The sequence below is a fragment of the Pseudophryne corroboree genome, chromosome 3 (assembly GCF_028390025.1).
Source record: "Pseudophryne corroboree isolate aPseCor3 chromosome 3, aPseCor3.hap2, whole genome shotgun sequence".
Classification (NCBI taxonomy): domain Eukaryota; kingdom Metazoa; phylum Chordata; class Amphibia; order Anura; family Myobatrachidae; genus Pseudophryne; species Pseudophryne corroboree.
In genome coordinates, this window is record NC_086446.1 from 502784164 (window position 1) to 502802898 (window position 18735).

Genomic DNA, 18735 nt, shown 5'->3' on the forward strand with positions numbered 1-18735 from the left:
TGTTACTTTTAGGAAGGAAATGTCAGTTATGGGGGGTATTCAATTGAAGTCGGAAACTGCCATATTGTCGGAAAGACTACAGTTTCTGACTTGTTTAGATCAGAAGGAGTTTCGACCTATTCAATACCAACTCTGTTTTCCCGACAAGTCGAGGAATTACGACTTGTTGGAAAGCACGCGGATTGGCGGCTTCAGGAGCCGATCCACGTGTGTAGTTGGAAACGCGGCTAAATCCGTAAGGTTTTAGCCCCGTTTCCGACAATGTCAATCTGACTTTAAAAAAAGTTGGATTGACATTGTTGGGAGCAGCCAAATCCGACAGGATTTGGCCACTCATTAAATACTTAGATGTCGGATCCTTTCCGTCGGAAAGGATCCGACATCTATTGAATATACCCCTATGTGGTTAAGGTCCAAATATATATGAAAACATTTATTTTATTTTCTAAATATATATATAAAAAACGATATAGTAGCACTATATAAGCAGAAGATGTGCTGTAACTCATAACAACCAGTTAATCAGCTGGTCTCACTAGCGTAGGCTGCTAAAAGCCGATACTTGATCGGTTGCTGTTGGTTACTCACATCATTGCTGTTATTATTATCATTATTTAAAAAAAATGTATAAGGCGCCACAAGTGTTTCGCAGCGCCGTACAAAGGACAGTACAGGGAGACAAATCTTAGCATTACAGTAAATAAATAACAAAAATAGAGTACAGGTAACAAAGAGCACCACAATTCTCAAAACATAATACAGCTAAGATGTAAGTAGTGAGGGAGTGATCATCGTATTACTAGGGGCTGGTGGCCATAGATGGAGATGAGCCTTTACCAGCAAGAGAAAAAGCGGGTAAAGATGGTCGCTGAGTAGGAGAGAGCTGTGAGTGAAATGTGTCGAGATGAGGACTTTGACAACAAGAGGAAAGAGGGCCCTGCTCTGAAGAGCTAACACTCTAGTGGGAAGGGGCGACAGACAGATGACATGAGGTGCAAGCAAGCGGGAGGTAGCCTGATGGCTGGATATAAGCAAAGCAGAGATGTTCAAGGAATGAGGCAGGGGGATGGAAGAGCAGCCTCAGGACTAGGTTATGCATAGGAAGGGTACGCTTTGATGAATAGGTGGGTTTTCAGTGCCCGTTTGAAGCTTTGCAAGGTTGGGGAGAGTCTAATGGAGCGGGGGAGCGCGTTCCACTGAAGGGGTGCGGCATGGGCAAAATCATGAACTCGAGCATGGGAATCAGTGACCAGGGTAGAGGAGAGGCGACGTAGAGAGCAGTAGGGAGTATGAAGGGAGAGGAGGTCGGAGATGTAGGGAGCAGTGGAATTAGAGATGGCCTTGTATGTGAGGGTGAGGAGTTTGAAGAGGATTCTGTAGGGGAATGGGAGCCAGTGCATGTTTTGTCGAAGGGGAGTGGCAGATGTGGAGCGGTGGGAGAGGAAGATAAGCCTAGCTGCGGAGTTGAGGACAGATTGTAGGGGAGCAAGATGGGAACAAGTGAGGCCAGTGAGGAGAACATTGCAGTTGTCGAGTCGTGAGCCGACCAGTGAGTGGATGATAAGTTTAGTTGCACTCTGGGAGAGAAATGGCCTGATGTGAGTGATGTTGCGTAGCTGGAACCGACAGGATTGCGCCAGAGCTTGGATGTAGGATGCAAAGGAGAGGGAGGAGTGAAGAGTGACACCCAAGCAGCAAAGTTGGGGAACAGGGGAGATGGTGGTGTTGTCAACAGTGATAGAGATATTGGTAGGGGGTGTTACTCGGGAAAAGATAATAGGATTTTAAATACCTACCGGTAAATCCTTTTCTCGTAGTCCATAAGGGATATAGACGGGTCCAAAGGAGCCAGTGCACTTTGAATTTCTTCAACTGGGTTTACTGGCTCCTCCCATCTATGCCTCCTCCTACAGCTCAGTTATAGGTAAACAGTGCCATAAGGAGAATGACATACTTGAGAGAAGGAACATAACAACAAAAAGTGTCATGAGAATTTCACACCAGCTCACCAACATATAACTTAGCCAGCAACATCTGGCAACATTAACAGCAACAGCTGAACAGGAACGCATGCTAAGAACCTACAGAAAGTCACTGCACAGAGGCCAGCGCCCAATATCCCTTATGAACTACGAGAAAAGGATTTACCGGTAGGTATTTAAAATCCTATTTTCTCTAGCATCCATAAGGGATATTGTGGACAGATTAGTACGATGGGGATGTCCCAAAGCTTCCAGAATGGGTGGGAACATGCAGAGACATCTGCAGCACCGCTTGCCCAAACTGGGTATCCTCTTTCGTCAGGGTATCAAACTTGTAGAACTTCACAAAGGTGTTCTTTCCCGACCAGGTAGCAGCTCAGCATAGTTGCTGGGCCGAGACTCCACGTGCAGCCGCCCAGGAAGAGCCCACCTATCTTGTAGAGTGGGCCTTCAGAGACTGTGAAACCGGTAAGGCTGTCGACACATAGGCCTGTTGGATAGTAAGCCTAATCCAATGAGAAATGGACTGCTTTAGAAGCAGGGCAACCCTTTTTCTGCACATCATAGAGCACGAATAAGGAATCCGTCTTTCTGATTCGAGCTGTCCTTTTGATACAAAATTTCAAGGCTCGCACAGCATCCAATGCCTCTGGAGGAGCAGAAGTGTCAGAACTGTATGGAATCATGATAGGTTGATTCAAGTGAATCGCGGAGACCACCTTTGGCAGGAACTGCTGTCTAGTCCTGAGCTCCGCTCTGTTCTCATAAAAGACCAAGTACGGACTTTTGCACAAGGCCCTCATTTCTGAGACATGCCTAGCAGAAGCCAGGGCCAGTACCATCACCGTTTTCCACGTGAGGTACTTATCTTCTACTGTCGTCAGAGGTTCAAACCAGGAGGACTGTAGAAAACGTAACACTACATCCAGATCCCAAGGTGAGGTAGGCGGCACAAATGGAGGTTGTATGTGAAGCAACCCTTGCAAGAAGGTTCGAACTTCTGGCAAGAGAGCCAGCTTCTTCTGGAAGAAAAAGATGGAAAGAGCTGAAATCTGGACCTTAATGGATCCCAGATGTAAGCCTTTATCCTCTCCAGCCTGCAGGAATCATAGGAACCTTCCCAAGTTGAATTCTGCAGAGGGATATGTGCGTTCCTCACACCAAGAGACATATCTCCACCAGATATGATGATAGTGTTTCGACGTCACAGGTTTTCTGGCTTGCACCATAGTGGCAATGACCTTTTTGGAAAGCCCTTTGTGAGCTAGGATGTTCCGCTCAACTTCCATGCCATCAAACAAAGCTGCCGTAAGTCCGGGTAGATGAACGGTCGCTGTTGAAGAAGATCCCTTCAAGGGTCCTCTACGGACATGTCCAGAAGAGCCGCATACCACGTTCTTCAGGGCCAATCCGAGGCAATCAAGATTGCTTCCACTCTTTGATGTCTGATCTGCTTGAGAACCCTTGGGATCAGCGGAATCGGGGGAAACATGGAGACCAACTGGTAAGGCCAAGGTGATGTCAGCGCATCCACTGCGCTCACCTGAGGGTCTCTGGTTCGTGAGCAATTGCAGCAAAGCTTCTTCTTGAGACAAGAGGCCATCAAGTCGATCTGTGGGCAACCCCACTTGTCAATGATTTGCTGAAACACCTGAGGGTGTAGTCCTCACTCCTCTGGATGGAGGTCGTGGTGACTTAGGAAGTCCACCTCCCAGTTGTCCACTCCCGGAATGAAGATCGCGGACAGTGCTCTTGCATTTCTTTCTGCCCAGAGGAGTATTCTTGACACTTCTCGCATGCAGGTCTTGCTTTTTGTCCCTCCTTGTCAATTGATGTATACCACCGCTGTGGCGTTGTCCGACTGCACCTGGATTGCCTAATCCTGGAGTAGATGGGATGCCTGAATCAGAGCGTTGTAGATAGCTCAAAGTTCCAGAATGTTGATTAGAAGTAGGGCCTCTTGGGCAGACCCCCTGCCCTGGAAATGCGCCCCCTGGGTGACAGCTCCCCATCTTCTCAGACTCGCTTCCGTCGTGTGGAGGATCCAATCCTGAATCCCAAAGTGTTGACCTTCCAGCAGGTTGGAAGACTGTAGCCACCACAGAAGAGAGATCCTGGCCTAGGGTGACAGCCAAATCATCCGGTGCATCTGAAGATGGGAACCAGACCAATTGTTCAGGATGTCCAATTGAAACGGTCTGGCATGAAACCTTCTGAATTGAACTGCCTTGTACGAGGCCACCATCTTTCCCAACAATTTTATGCAAAGATGAATGGAGACTCGAGCAGGTCGCAGAACCATGTGAACCATTTCTTGAAGTGTTCTTACTTTTTCCTCTGGGAGGAACACTCTCTGAGCTAGAGTATCCAGTAGTATCCCTAGAAACAGGAGCCGTTGAGACGGTTTCAGGTGGGACTTCTGCAGATTGAGGATCCACCCGTGGTGTGACAGAAGTTGGATGGTGCGATCTATATGGAGCAATAGAAGCTCCCTGGAGCTTGTTTTTATCAGGAGATCGTACAGGTATGGAATTATATTGACCCCCTGGACCCTGAGTTGAAACATAATTTCTGCCATCACCTTCGTGAACACCCTCGGAGCTGTAGACAGGCCGAAGGGCAACGCCTGAAACTGGTAGTGATCGTTCAGCAGGGCAAACCTCAGATAGGCCTGATGAGGAGGCCAGATTGGGATTTGTAGGAAAGCGTCCTTGATATCCAGGGACACTAGGAATTCCTGTTGTTCCAGGCCTGCGATCACCGCTCTCAAAGATTCCATCTTGAATTTGAAAACCTTCAGGTAAGGATTCAAGGACTTCAGATTCAGAAAGGGTCTCACAGACCTGTCTGGTTTTGGTACTATGAACAGACTGGAGTAGTAACCTTGTCCTTGTTGTAGAAGGAGTACTGGAACAATGACCTGGGACTGGACCAACTTGTTTATGGCCATCAGTAGCGTACCAGGCATATTTTCTAAAGCTGGTAAGCTGAATTTGAAAAAAATCGTTGGGGAGTAGTACCGTCGAACTCCAGCGTGTAACCCTGAGAGATAAGGTCCCTTACCCAAGCATCTTGACAGGAACCGTCCCAGATGTGAATGAATTGCATGTGTCATCCAACAACCTGCAATGACTGGCCTTTGAGGGAGTCACAGAGGACTCTTTTGCCGTATCCTGAATGTTATTCAGGAAAGTAACAGTATTAACTAAGGTCATATCACCCGAAAGACCTTCCTTAATTTGATTAGCCCATGAATGAATTGCATGTGTCTTCCAGCAACCTGCAATGACCGGCCTTTGAGCAACACCTGCAGCAATGTAAATAGATTTCAGAGTGGTCTCAATTTTCCTATCTGTTGGGTCCTTTACCGTAAAGGAGCCCGGAGCAGGGAGTACTGCCTTTTTAGAAAGGCGAGAGTCTGAGAAGTCCACTGCTGGAGACTCTTCCCAGAATTTCCTGCCTTCAGGGGCAGAGGGGAATGTATGCAAAAACTGTTTTGATACCTGATATTTCTTATCTGGATTCTTCCAGGCTATTTTAAATAAGTCATCCAATTCCTTGGAATCAGGAAATGTGACTGTCAGTTTGTCTTGTGGGAGGAAAAATGACTGCTGCATAGTAGCATCCTCCAGGGGGAGCTTTAACACATCCCTAATAGCCAATATGAGGTGTTCAATACCCTGGGTAGGAGTGGAATCCCCATTTATGGGGTCCACATCAACACCATCATCCTGTATATCATCATCAGTATCTGATAGGAGTGCAGGTAGAGCACGTTTTTGTGCACCTGTAGTAGACAGAGGGGGATGTTTAGCAGCTAGACTTGCCACTGCTTGTTGCAGTTCCTGAGTCTTACTTGCATTTGCAGTGAGCTGAGATGGCATATCAGACATCATACTTTTGATAGCCCCCAACCAGGAGGACTCTGGACTCTCCCCCAGATTGATATCAGCATTCTGAGATGGCTGACTACACTGCTCACATGATATGGAGATAGATGAACTAGGAGAGAATCTAGCATTACACACACTGCATAACTTCTGTTTTACCATATTGAAGCAGAAAACAGTAAGAATACACACACAAAACAGTCTTATATATACATATATATATATACAAGCCTGCCCTATTGCATGTGAGAGGAGAGGGTGGTCTTCAGGTTGCCGGTGGTCGGGGTCCCGGCGACCAGCATACCGGCACCGGAATCCCGACCGCCGGCATACCGACATCTTTTCTCCCTCTTGGGGGTCGATAACCCCCCTGGAGGGAGAATAGATAGCGTGGCACATTTGCGCTCGCCCAGCTGTCGGTATGCCGGCGGTCAGGATTCCGGCGCCTGTGTGCTGGTCGCCGGGACCCCGACCGCCGGCAAATCATACTTCACCCGAGAGGAGACACAGAAGAGAGGACACTAGCACACAGAGAGCTGTGCAGCCCCATTGAGGCTGTCAGCATTTTTTTGTGTAAACAACAGTGCTACTGTAATATGAGAAATCCCTCAGAGGGATGATACTTGTGCACAGATATAGCGGCTCTCCCCTTCTACACCCGGTACCAGCGATCCAGGGACTGATATGGAGGAGCTGTGAGGCTGCTGCTTCTATGCAGAGGAAGGCTCCAAAATGCCTCTGTGCCTGCTCTCATGTAGCCCAGCCCCCCGCCATGGTGCCGGAGCTACTTTTTAATAATTATACTGTCTATGTCTCCTAATGTATGTGGCCTCACATAAATGCTTGGTACAACATTTTTATTAGCCAGTCTCAAACAGGGGCTACAGCGTGTCCCCCCCAGGAGGGACCCGTACACCTCACCCGCGCTTCTTGCGCACAGTGATCCGGGGGACCCCTCTAGCGGGGGCCCCGATTGGTACTCACCACTGATGATCACCTTCAGGCAGCATTAGGGGTGTGCGGCATGCTGCGACTGCAACAGACAAGGCGTCATACCCCGCTGAACAAACAGCCCCTTGGCCCTGATTTGTAGGAGGAGGCATAGACGGGAGGAGCCAGCACACCCAGTTGAAGAAATTTAAAGTGCACTGGCTCCTTTGGACCCGTCTATACCCATCGTACTAATCTGTCCCCAACATCCCTTATGGATGCTAGAGAAAATTAGTTTAGTTTTGTCCATGTTAAGCTTCAGAGAGCACTCAGACATCCAGGAGGAGATGGCGGAGAGGCAGCTGGAAACTCGAGAGAGGACAAAGGGGGACAACTCAGGAGAGGAGAGGCAGAGTTGTGTGTCATCAGCATAAGGCAGTATTGAAGGCCAAAGGAGTTAATGAGCGCACCCAGGGAAGAGGTGTACAGGGAGAACAGAAGGGGGCCAAGGACCGAACCCTGAGGGACACCAATAGGAAGGATGGAAGGGTGTGAGGTAGTGCTGGAGGCAGACACAGAGAAGGAGTGGTTAATGAGGTCAGAGGTAAACCAGTCAAGGACAGTGCTAGAGAGGCCAATGTTTTGGAGTGTCAGGAGGAGGAGAGGATGATCCACGGTATCAAAGACAACAGAGAGGTCCAGAAGGACAAGTAGAGAGCAGTGGCCCCTGGATTTGTCTGAAAGCAGGTCATTGGTGACTTTCACCAGGGCAGCCTCAGTGGAATGGAGTGGGTGAAAGCCAGATTGTAATAGATCAAGGATGGAGTTGTCAGTGAGGTAGCTTGTAAGACGGCTGTAGACCAGTCGTTCAAGTAGTTTGGAGGATAACGGGAAAAGAGAGATGGGGCAGTAGCTAGTGGGTGATGAAGGTTCGAGGTTGTTTTTTTTTTTAGAATAGATGAGACCAGAGCATGTTTGAATGGTGAGGGAAAGATGCCGGTAGAGAGCGATAGGTTAAAGAGGTGAGCAAGGTGGGAGCAGGCAGTGGGGGAGAGGGAGCGGAGAAGACGGGAGGGGAGGGGGTCCAGGGGACAGGTTGATGGGGGGTGGGGATAAGATGAGGGAGTGGACTTCCTTGTCTGTAGTGGGATGGAATGAGGACTGAGTGGGATAGATGGAGGGGAAGGATGATGGGGGCAGGGGGGCAGCAGAGGGATGATGGGAGGAGATATCGTGTTGGATATCCTCAATTTTGGATATGAAGAAGGAGGCAAAGTCAGTGGCAGTGAGGGAGGATGGGAGGGGAGGAGGAGGGGGGCGAAGGACAGTGTTAAAAGTTTCAAAGAGATGGCGTGGACTGGAGGACTGAGAGAAGATGAGTACTTGGAAAAATGCGTACTTGCTTGGCGAGGGAAAGAGCAGAGCTGTAGGAGGAGAGAATAAACTAGAAAAGGAGGAAGTCCGCCAGAGAGTGAGATTTCCTCCAGGAGCGTTCAGCAGAGCATGAATATATTTGTAAGAATCGTGTTACTTTGGTGTGCCACGGTTGGGGTTTAGAGCGGCAGAGGGGGACAGAGGAGAAGGGGGCCACAGAGCCGAGAGCAGTGGTTAGGGAAGAGTTACAGAAGGAGGCTACCTGGTTGGGACAGGTCATAGTGGAAAGAGCAGAGAGGAAAGTCTTGAGGGAGGACAGGATAGCGGGGTCGAGAGACCCGAGATTGCGTCTGGTGATGGTGGGTCTGGAGAGGAGAGGGGAAGATGAGTGGGTGAAGGAAAGCAGATAGTGGTCAGAGAGAGGGAAGGAACAGTTTGAGAAATCAGAGAGATCACATCGGTGGGTGAAGACAAGGTCAAGGGAGTGGCCGAGATTGTGAGTAGGGGTGGAGGTCCATTGAGAAAGTCCAAAGGAGGAGGAAATGGGCAAGAAGATTAGTGGAAGCAGCATTAGTTATGTCAATAGGGATGTTACAGTCACCGTTTATGATAAAGGGGAGGTCAAAGGAGAGAAAGTGGGGAAGACAGGCATCAAAGTTGTCAAGAAAAGGTGAACAGCGGCCAGGGGAGCAGTAGATCACTGTCACAAGGAGGTGAATGGGGTAGAAGAAGCAGATAGTGTGGACCTCAAAGCTTTTCACAGCAAGATATTAAAAGTACCTCACTTATCCAGGAGCTGTACTGTACAGAGATTCATAATTCTCTACTGCACCTGTGTATTAGAAACATAGAATTTGACGGCAGATAAGAACCACTTGGCCCATCTAGTCTTCCCCCTTTTTTTTATCCTTTAGGTAATTTCAACCCTTTTTGAACCTTAATTCTTTGTAAGGATGTTCATATGCTTATCCCGAGCATGTTTAAATTGCTCTAAGTCTTAGCTCTGATGGGAGGCTATTCCACTTATCCACTACCCTTTCTGTGAAGTAATTTTTCCTTAAATTTCCCCTGAACCTGCCTCTCTCCAGTTTCAGTGTATGTCCTCGAGTTCTAATACTTCTCTTCCTTTGAAGAATGTTTCCTTCCTGAACTTTGTTAAGACCCCTGGTATATTTTAAAGTTTGTATCATGTCCCCCCTTTCCCTTCTCTCCTCCAAACTATACATGTTAAGATCTTTTAGCCTTTCCGGGTAAGTTTTGTGATGTAGGCCATGCACCATTTTAGTTGCCCTTCTTTGTACACTCTCTAATGTATTTATATCCTTCTGGAGATATGATCTCCAGAACTGGACACAGTGGCCCTCATTCCGAGTTGTTCGCTCGTTCTTTTTCATCGCATCGCAGCGATTTTCCGCAAACTGCGCATGCGCAATGTTCGCACTGCGACTGCGCCAAGTAAATTTGCTAAGAAGTTTGGTATTTTACTCACGGCATTACGAGGTTTTTTCTTCGTTCTGGTGATCGTTGTGTGATTGACAGGAAGTGGGTATTTCTGGGCGGAAACTGGCCGTTTTATGGGTGTGTGTGAAAAAACGCTGCCGTTTCTGGGAAAAACGCGGGAGTGGCTGGAGAAACGGGGGAGTGTCTGGGCGAACGCTTGGTGTGTTTGTGACGTCAAACCAGGAACGAAACTGACTGAACTGATCGCAGTGGCAGAGTAAGTGTCGAGCTACTCAGAAACTGTTTAGAAATTTCTATTCGCAATTTTGAGAATCTTTCGTTCGCAATTTTGCTAAGCTAAGATTCACTTCCAGTAGGCGGCGGCTTAGCGTGTGCAATGCTGCTAAAAGCAGCTTGCGAGCGAACAACTCGGAATGAGGGCCAGTATTCCAGATGGGGCCGTACCAAAGACCTATACAGTGGCATTATTACTTCTTTTTTCCTGCTACTGATTCCTCTCCCTATGCAACCAAGCATCTGACTTGCCTTTCTCATTGCTTTGTTGCATTGCTTTCCTGCTTTTAAGTCACGTTAAATAGTGACTCCTAAATCCCTTTCCTCCTCAGTAATTTCCATTATAGTACCCTTGATACTATATTTAGCCTTTGGGTTTTTAAGACCCAAGTGCATGATTTTGCATTTTTTAGCATTAAACTGTAGTTTCCATGTTCTTGACCATTTCTCAAGCCTACCTAGGTTATCAATCATTTGTTTTACCCCTCCCTGTGTGTCTACTCTGTTGCATATCTTTGTATCATCTGCAAAAAGGCATACTTTCCCTTCAATACCATTTGCAATGGTACCAACAAAGATATTAAAGAGAACTGGTCCAAGTACAGATCCCTGGGGTACTCCACTGGTAACATTTCCCTCCATAGATTGCACTCCAATTACTACAACTGTCTGTTTTCTATCCTGCAACCAGGTTCTTATCAGTTTAACTGTTTTATAATCCACCCCCATGCTTTCAAGTTTATTTAGCAGTCTGCGATGTGGGACAGTGTCAAATGCCTTACTAAAGTCTAGATATGCTACATCTACAGCTCCCCCTTGATCTATTATTTTCATCACAGAGTCAAAAACGTCAATAAGATATGTTTGGCATGATCTCCCACCAGTAAATCCATGCTGTTTTGGATCCTGTAAATTGTTTTATTTAAGATATTCCACAACTCTTTCTTTTAATAGTTTTTCCATTACTTTCCCTACTATGGATGTAAGGCTTACTGGTCTGTAGTTACTTGCTTCTTCCTTGCTTCCACTTTTGTGAAGTGGAACTACATTTGCTCTTTTCCAGTCCTCTGGAATGGCACCTGTATTTAGTGACTGGTTAAATAATTCTGTTAAAGGTGTCACCAGCACATCTTTTAGCTCTTTTAGTATCCTTGGGTGTATCCCATCTGGCCCCATTGAGTTATCCACTATTAGTTTTGAAAGTTCTGTTAGGACTTTTGTTAGGATATTACCTCAGCTAAGGTAATAACAGTGGTATACTGCAATGCAACACTGCCCCCTTGTGCAAAGATATCACAACAATACTGTATGTACTGTATTTACCTTTACCTATTTAGCTTTCTGCACATAAGGTACTTTTGTACTTTAAAAATATAGGGACTGAAAAGAATAAATAAAATAAAATAAAATAAATTTTTTGCAATTGTATTTCAGATTTTGTACTTTTTGTTTCCTAAGATTTCTTATACTTAACAGACAATTTAATGAATAACAAGTTTATTGCGTACTGTCAAAGTCAGAAAAATATCACGCTGCACATTGCCATATATGCACCTCATGCGTGTGCACGTGCATGAGCCCTCCCGTGCGTGCGTATACTCGCAGTCGCGTGCACTCGCAGGCGCACGGTATGCGCATTTATGGTAGAGTTTGTGTGCGTCTAGCGGGCGACTCAATCGTTACATATTTTAGTCATATAATGTATTTTGTAGATTATGGTCCCGTTGATAGAATCTGAAAGTTTAGTTAATGTAGCATGTTCAGAGACAAAGAGATCCCTCTTTGTTTGATACGAAGGGTCAGACAGGGGTTACACAGTGGTGTTTAGTATCCATCGGAAGGGTATATAATTAGCAATATTCCGGTGTTGGTTAGAAACGGATTAATCGCTCGTGCGTATAGTTATGACTATAAGAAGTTTATGGACATTTGCTATATTTGCAGTTTATTACCCATGCGGCGGGAAACCTGAGTTTCCCTCCCACTTGAGCAGTTTGAAATAGTCACAGCCCACCTGTATGAACCAACCTATGACCTTTTGTTGTAATGCGGAGACGGATTCCTGTGTCCAATGAACAATAAGAATGTAGGGACCATTGTACTGTACTGTGTGTAAGTGTATATAAAGACAAGCCGACCTGGGCCAGCCCCACTCTACTCTGCTCAACGGTTCTCATCACTGATAATCGGGAGCTGGATATCCAGGAAGGCGCTTGCGATTGTTTCCCCTTGTGCGTAAGTTCTCTGCAACCATTTTACCTCCTAATTTGTTGTAAGCCATTCTCTCTCTCCTTCCCCTTTAAATGTAATTGTGCCACTATTGTATTTTAACGTGTAGTAATTCAGTTAGATGTTTATGTTAGCCTGGTAGTGTATAAATTGTACTGTATATTCTTTTGCAATTGAACGTTCATTCTCTCCCTTAAAGGTGTTAGAACCTTAGACCGGTATTTGAGTGTTTATTATATTGCTAAGTGTTCCCTGAGCGTCACAAACGCTCATACAGCTTTTAAACTAACAAGGTTACACTGCATTGCATCTACACCTTATCACTGCATAAAGGTTTACAGTATAAGTACATTCCTTATGGTATAGTTATTAAGGTTTAATTCTGTGAGCGACAGCGCCGCTTGTGATCTCCTCGTGGTCTCGAGCGTCCGCTATGCTGGTAGCGTATCATTACGGTAGTCGGCAGCCTATAGCGTGCTTGACTCTACGCATTAAGCCATGCGTCTCGACCACGGCTAAGCGTCTGCTATGCTAAGTGCGTACCCTTACGGTATCTCATACGCCAATTGCGTACTGTGTCTATTAACCTTTTAGAGTGTTTAATATAGGATAAAATCTATAGGCTTTATCAATTGGGTGCTCGGCCGCTCTTCACATATCTGCACTAGGTAACTTTAACAGACATTATCGGTCAGCAAAGGGCGGGAAGGTGGTATACCTCGCAGTGCTGACCAGATAAGCGTCTGCTTCGCTTAGTAAGGAGTGCTGAGGGAATCCGGAACCGGAAGGTAGGAACAGTACGTTATTGTCTTTTAAAACTGTTTAGTTTCTGTTTTGCGTACGTACGCATAAGCACACACACCTGTATTTCTTGTTTAGTAGTATTTGTCCGTATATCATTCTCCTGATTGCCACATACCAGTGATAACGTACTGAGAGATTTGTTGTTATTAATAGTTAAAAGATAAAAAGTAATATTTAAGGGAATAATTGTAAAAGGCACGCATACAGTCTCGCCTAGAAATACAAGGGAGATTTGGGTGGTGTCCAGTGAATGATTACAGTTAAAGATCATTTATTGATAAACGTGTACTGTGTTACTGTGGACGTACTTGGTCTGTGTACACGTGTCCTTACAAGGGCAGGGTGTACGCAATACAAGGGTCAACGCACGGAGCGTATATTACGCAACGGAGCGTACGGATACGCCCACATAATACAAACCGCACGATAGTATTGTTTTAGTAGGCGATAAGGAAGCAACGCGATAATAATGCAAATCTATCTCAAATCCAAAAAGTTAAAGTTAAAAGAAAAACTTTCTCTGTTGCAATTCTTCTGGGTTAGACTATTACTGAATGAAAGGAATTCTGTACAGAAATAAGAGTGTTCGAATGTAAGAGTGTGTATATATAAGATTTCTCTCTTTTTACGGACGTGGGAACCATAGGCAATTAGAAAGAGGTACACCAGCGAGAGTGATAGTGCGGGGTGGCTTGGAAGGCGTCCCTTGTTAGTCTCGCCATATTATGAGCAGTAGAGTCTGCTGTACATAACAGACCAGGAGGTCACGGACCAAGAGGTTCAGGTACAGTAGACTAGAAGTAGAGAGCACAACCGAAGAGGGTTGGTGCGAGACCCATATAGGCCAACAAAGCTCATTGCTGAAGGAATTTGCAGCCGAAATTTTCAATTCCGTTGATCGTTCCGCACATAAGATTAGTTGCTTGTGTGCAGATACGATTGTACCGCATGTGATTGTGTGCATTAGCGTGTCTTGAATATTCATAAGAACGCTACTTGCACATTGTTAACGTGATTTGTGTAATTTTTTTTATTTTAAGGGAGGTAGCCTGATCACTCAGGGACACTCCAACGACTGATACTTGCTGGGGAGGGTAACATACTCCCACACGCCCGAGCAAGTAGACGTTCATAGGTGCCCTAGGTTGGGTACGGAACCTCTGGGAACTTTGGTCGCCGTATTGGCCAGCGTGGGCGGGAGTTAAGTGGGCGGACCTCGGTGCAAAACCCCCACCGCAGCCTTACCCCGGACATCTTGGTTTTTGTAAGGGTTGCCGAAGACCCTGATTTGAAGTCAGAGGTAGTGAAAGCAGCACCAGCAAAGATGGGGGCCAGTTGTTCAGGTAAGGGGCGATCAACCGAGGTTCAGGTTGATTTGGTAAACCGACCAATCGGGTCGGCAAGGTATATCATGTGTGAGAAATATGGTCATCACACAGAGATGTTGTGCAATGAATGGGAAAGGATGACTGTGCATGACGGGGAGAAGTTTCCCCGGGTAGGTAGTTTTAACCCAGAAGTATTACAGAATTTAAGGAGAAGAGTTTGCCTGATTAAATCTTCAAAAAGGCGTATTAGACATTATGACTATTTAACATTGTGGCAACAGGAAGGTGAAATACAAAGGGGGTTGGCGCAAGCCGCTGGATCTAACCCTATCAGGAAACTGATAGCCACTGCACCCCCACCACCATACATACCTGGAGAGAAATTGGTTGCAGAGAATGGCACACAGGGTTAGGATAAATGTATAGAAGTTAAAGATAATGTAACCAAAGTAATTAATGCTAAAACTAATCCGTGCAAGTTGTACCCTGTTTTGAACTTTCCCCAGGATTGTGACCAAGAGGATGAGCCCACAACAATATCAGCACTCTCCCTAGCAGCCACCATAGCAGAAACAACCGTGGGCACGACCCAACCCGTAAGATTAGTATCAAAGGCCCCTAGCGGAGGGACAGGTGAGGTCGTATCGACTGGTAAGTACGGCACCATACACTATGCTGAAACCATTTCACCACATGTTTTAGAATCTACTCAAAATGATGTTATTGGACTTAATCCCGTTAGGGTAATAGCAGTGCCAAATGGGAAAACTGACACTTCAGGAGCAACTCCTGTCAGGAACATCGCCATGCACTGTCCCTTTTCCCGAGCAGAATTAAGATCAATGATGTCTGAATTCCCTGATCCTAGGAAAGACTTAGTTGCATGTCAAAAGTATATTAGAGAGCTAGGAAATTCTGCAGAGCCAAATAACCAAGACTGGAGGACAGTTTTGAGGGCATGTTTACCCCCCAATGTTGATTCGTTAAAGTTTATCGCTGATTGCAAGTTAGATGAGGAAGTACCATTAACAGACGAGTATAATCAGGATAATGTAAAGAGAATCAACTTACAGTTAGGAGTATATTTTCCTGCAGTGGTAAAGTGGAATAAAATCTTTACAATAAAACAAAAAGAAGGTGAATCCACACCAGAGTATTTTCACCGGGCTCTGCAGGATATGGCTAGGTACACTGGTATAGATGACATTAAAACTAATGTACACCACAGGGAAGTAGCTGTCTCGGTATTAATGGATGGGTTAAAAGAGGTTTTAAGGAATAGAATACAAACCACTAGGCCTGATTGGAGAGGTATGTCGGTGGATGCATTGGGAGAGGCTGCTGCTGGGCATGATCAGAATATCATCAGACACAGGGAGTCACATAGTGATAAATTAATGGCTGTGAGCATACAGGCCCTTACTACCAGGCCACCTCAGCCCAGAACTGTGACCCCTGAGGGTAAGTCAAGAGGTATAAAATGTTATTGTTGCCACAGAGAGGGACACATGGCACGTGATTGTAAAACAAGACAAATACAAAATTCATATCAACCCCCTAGACAACGACCTATTACGAGACATTGGGATCAAGGACCGCAGAAGCAGAGCTATGAGCCACATGCAGGGGAAACAAAAAGGTATCCCCCAAGAAGAGACTGGCAAATCTCTGATAGTTCCCATCTACCCCCACCACAAGTAATTGCTGCCAGTGCGATTCAGGGAGGTCACCATACCCAATAGGGGTGTGGCCATACCTGTAATCTGCAGCCAGTGAAATTAATTGCGAATCTTGGAAGTGAACCCGAGGTCACAATTGATGTAGCTGGTAAACCATTAAATTTCCTTGTAGATATGGGGGCGGCCAAATCAGTGATAAATTCGACAGTGGGCATGAGAACCACTGGTAAGACAATTCCAGCCATGGGAGTAACGGGAGTAGTACAGCACTACCCTGTTAGCAAACCAGCAGAGATTACAATAGGGCCTTTGCATACCAAGCATTCCTTTTTGCTGGCTGCATCGGCACCGACTAATCTCCTGGGAAGAGATTTATTGTGTAAAATGGGGTGCGTCATATATTGTACACCTGAAGGTGTATTCCTGGACATACCTGAGAACCACGCTCAGGAAGTACAAGATATGTTAGACTCCCCATCAAAATTAATGTCACATACTGTTATGATAAATAGGAGTCCATCCCAGGTAGAAGAAATGACATCCCAAATACCAGAGTCACTTTGGACTAAAGATGGACAAGACACTGGATTAAGGGCAAACGTAGCTCCAGTAGTTGTGCAAGTAAAAGATGGTAGGATAGCTCCAAAAATCCCACAATGCCCTCTGAAGCCAGAGGTGGAGTTAGGAGTGTACCCCGTAATAGAGCGCTTGCTACAACAGGGCATTCTGGTAAGAACATCCAGCACTGCCAATAGTCCCATCTTCCCTGTTAAGAAGAGTGGGGGGAGGGGTTACAGGCTAGTGCAGGATCTAAGGGGGATTAACAAAATAGTTGAGAGTCAGTTTCCCGTAGTGCCAAATCCAGCTGTCATCCTTATGCAAATCCCTCCCACTGCAAAATTTTTCACTGTAATTGACCTCTGCTCCGCTTTCTTCTTGGTACCTCTGCACCCTGACAGCCAATATTTGTTTGTGTTCACATACAGAGGAGTTCAATACACCTGGACTCGCTTACCACAAGGTTTCATTGACAGTCCGAGCATTTTCTCACAAGCCTTGCATGATTGTTTACAGTCTTTTCAACCTGAGAGTGGATCAATATTAATACAGTATGTAGACGATCTACTTCTGTGTTCTGATTCACTCGAATCGTCCCTGAGATACGAAACAACTCCTGTTTCATCTCTCAGAAACCGGACACAAGGTTTCAAAAGATAAGTTGCAATTATGCCAGACTAAGCTAAAATATTTGGGACACTGTCTGACACAAGGACTGAGACACCTGACCGCTGATAGAATTCAAGCAATTCGAGACATGACTCTGCCACAAACCCAGCAACAGATCAGAACGTTTTTAGGAATGTGTGGGTATTGCCGTAACTGGATCCCAGGTTTTTCCATACTAGCATTACCTTTACAGGAGATGGTCTCATCAAACAAACCTGATCGGATTTCGCATACAGACGAATCTGAGATGGCATTTGAGAGACTTAAACAGTGCCTAACGCAGGCACTAGCATTAGGTATGCCAGACTATGGGAAACCCTTTGAGCTGTACGGAACAGAAAGTGCTGGTTGCGCGGCAGGCGTCCTAACCCAAAAGCACGGTGATGCCAGCAGGCCGGTAGCATACTACAGCGCTCAGCTAGATACGGTAGCGCGATCCCTCCCCACATGCTTGCGAAGTGTTGCTGCGATAGCATTGCTAGTAACAAAAAGCGAAGATGTAGTGCTAGGACACAACCTCACAATCCATACACCGCATGCAGTGTCAGCCTTGCTAAATTCGGCTCAAACCAGACACGTCTCCTCAGCACGGTTTACAAGATGGGAATTGGCATTAATGGCCCCCGTAAACATCACCATAAAGAGATGCAGCGCATTAAATCCTGCAACGTATCTCCCAGGTGTGCCTGGACAGGCACAAAGGGTGGAGGATGAAAGTGATGGTGAAGGAGGATTTAGTATAGGAAAAGACATGCATGATTGTATGGAATATCTGACCCAAAATTTCACGGCAAGGCCTGACATCAGTGACAACCCACTGGAAGATGTAGATTTTACTTTCTACACTGACGGTAGTTGTCACAGACAGACGGACTCGGGAGACTTGTGTACTGGATACGCAGTCGTAGATGACCAAGGCACCATAGAAGCAGAACCGCTAGGCCCACCTCACTCAGCCCAGGTTGCTGAACTGGTTGCCCTAACCAGAGCATGTGAATTGGCTAAGGGAAAGTCAGCCAATATCTATACGGATTCTAGATACGCCTTCGGGGTAGTCCATGATTTCGGAGCCCTATGGCGCCTCAGAAATTTCATGACGGCAGCTGGTACACCGGTAGCGCATGCAGCCCACATAAAAAGGCTTCTAACAGCGATACAGGAACCCGACAGAGTGGCTGTTATCAAGTGTAAAGCACATACATATAGCCAAGACCCGGTATCACTTGGTAACAGCCGAGCAGACGAAGCTGCTAAGTTAGCAGCTGGTACCCCCAGACAGACAGACATCACACAACTGATGGTATTTAATACTGTCAACACACAGAAATTGTGTGAAATGCAAAATTTGTGTTCTACACAGGAAAAGGCAGTTTGGAGGGCAAAAGGATATGGCCAGGAGTCCTCAGGACTCTGGATAGATGGACAGGGTAAACCAGTGGCACCAAGAGCATACCTTCCAAGTCTAGCGGAAGCAGCACACGGGCTGACTCATCTGGGCAAAGAAGGGATGTGTAAGCTAGTAAGAGCTTATTGGTGCGCCCCAGGATTTTCTTCCCAT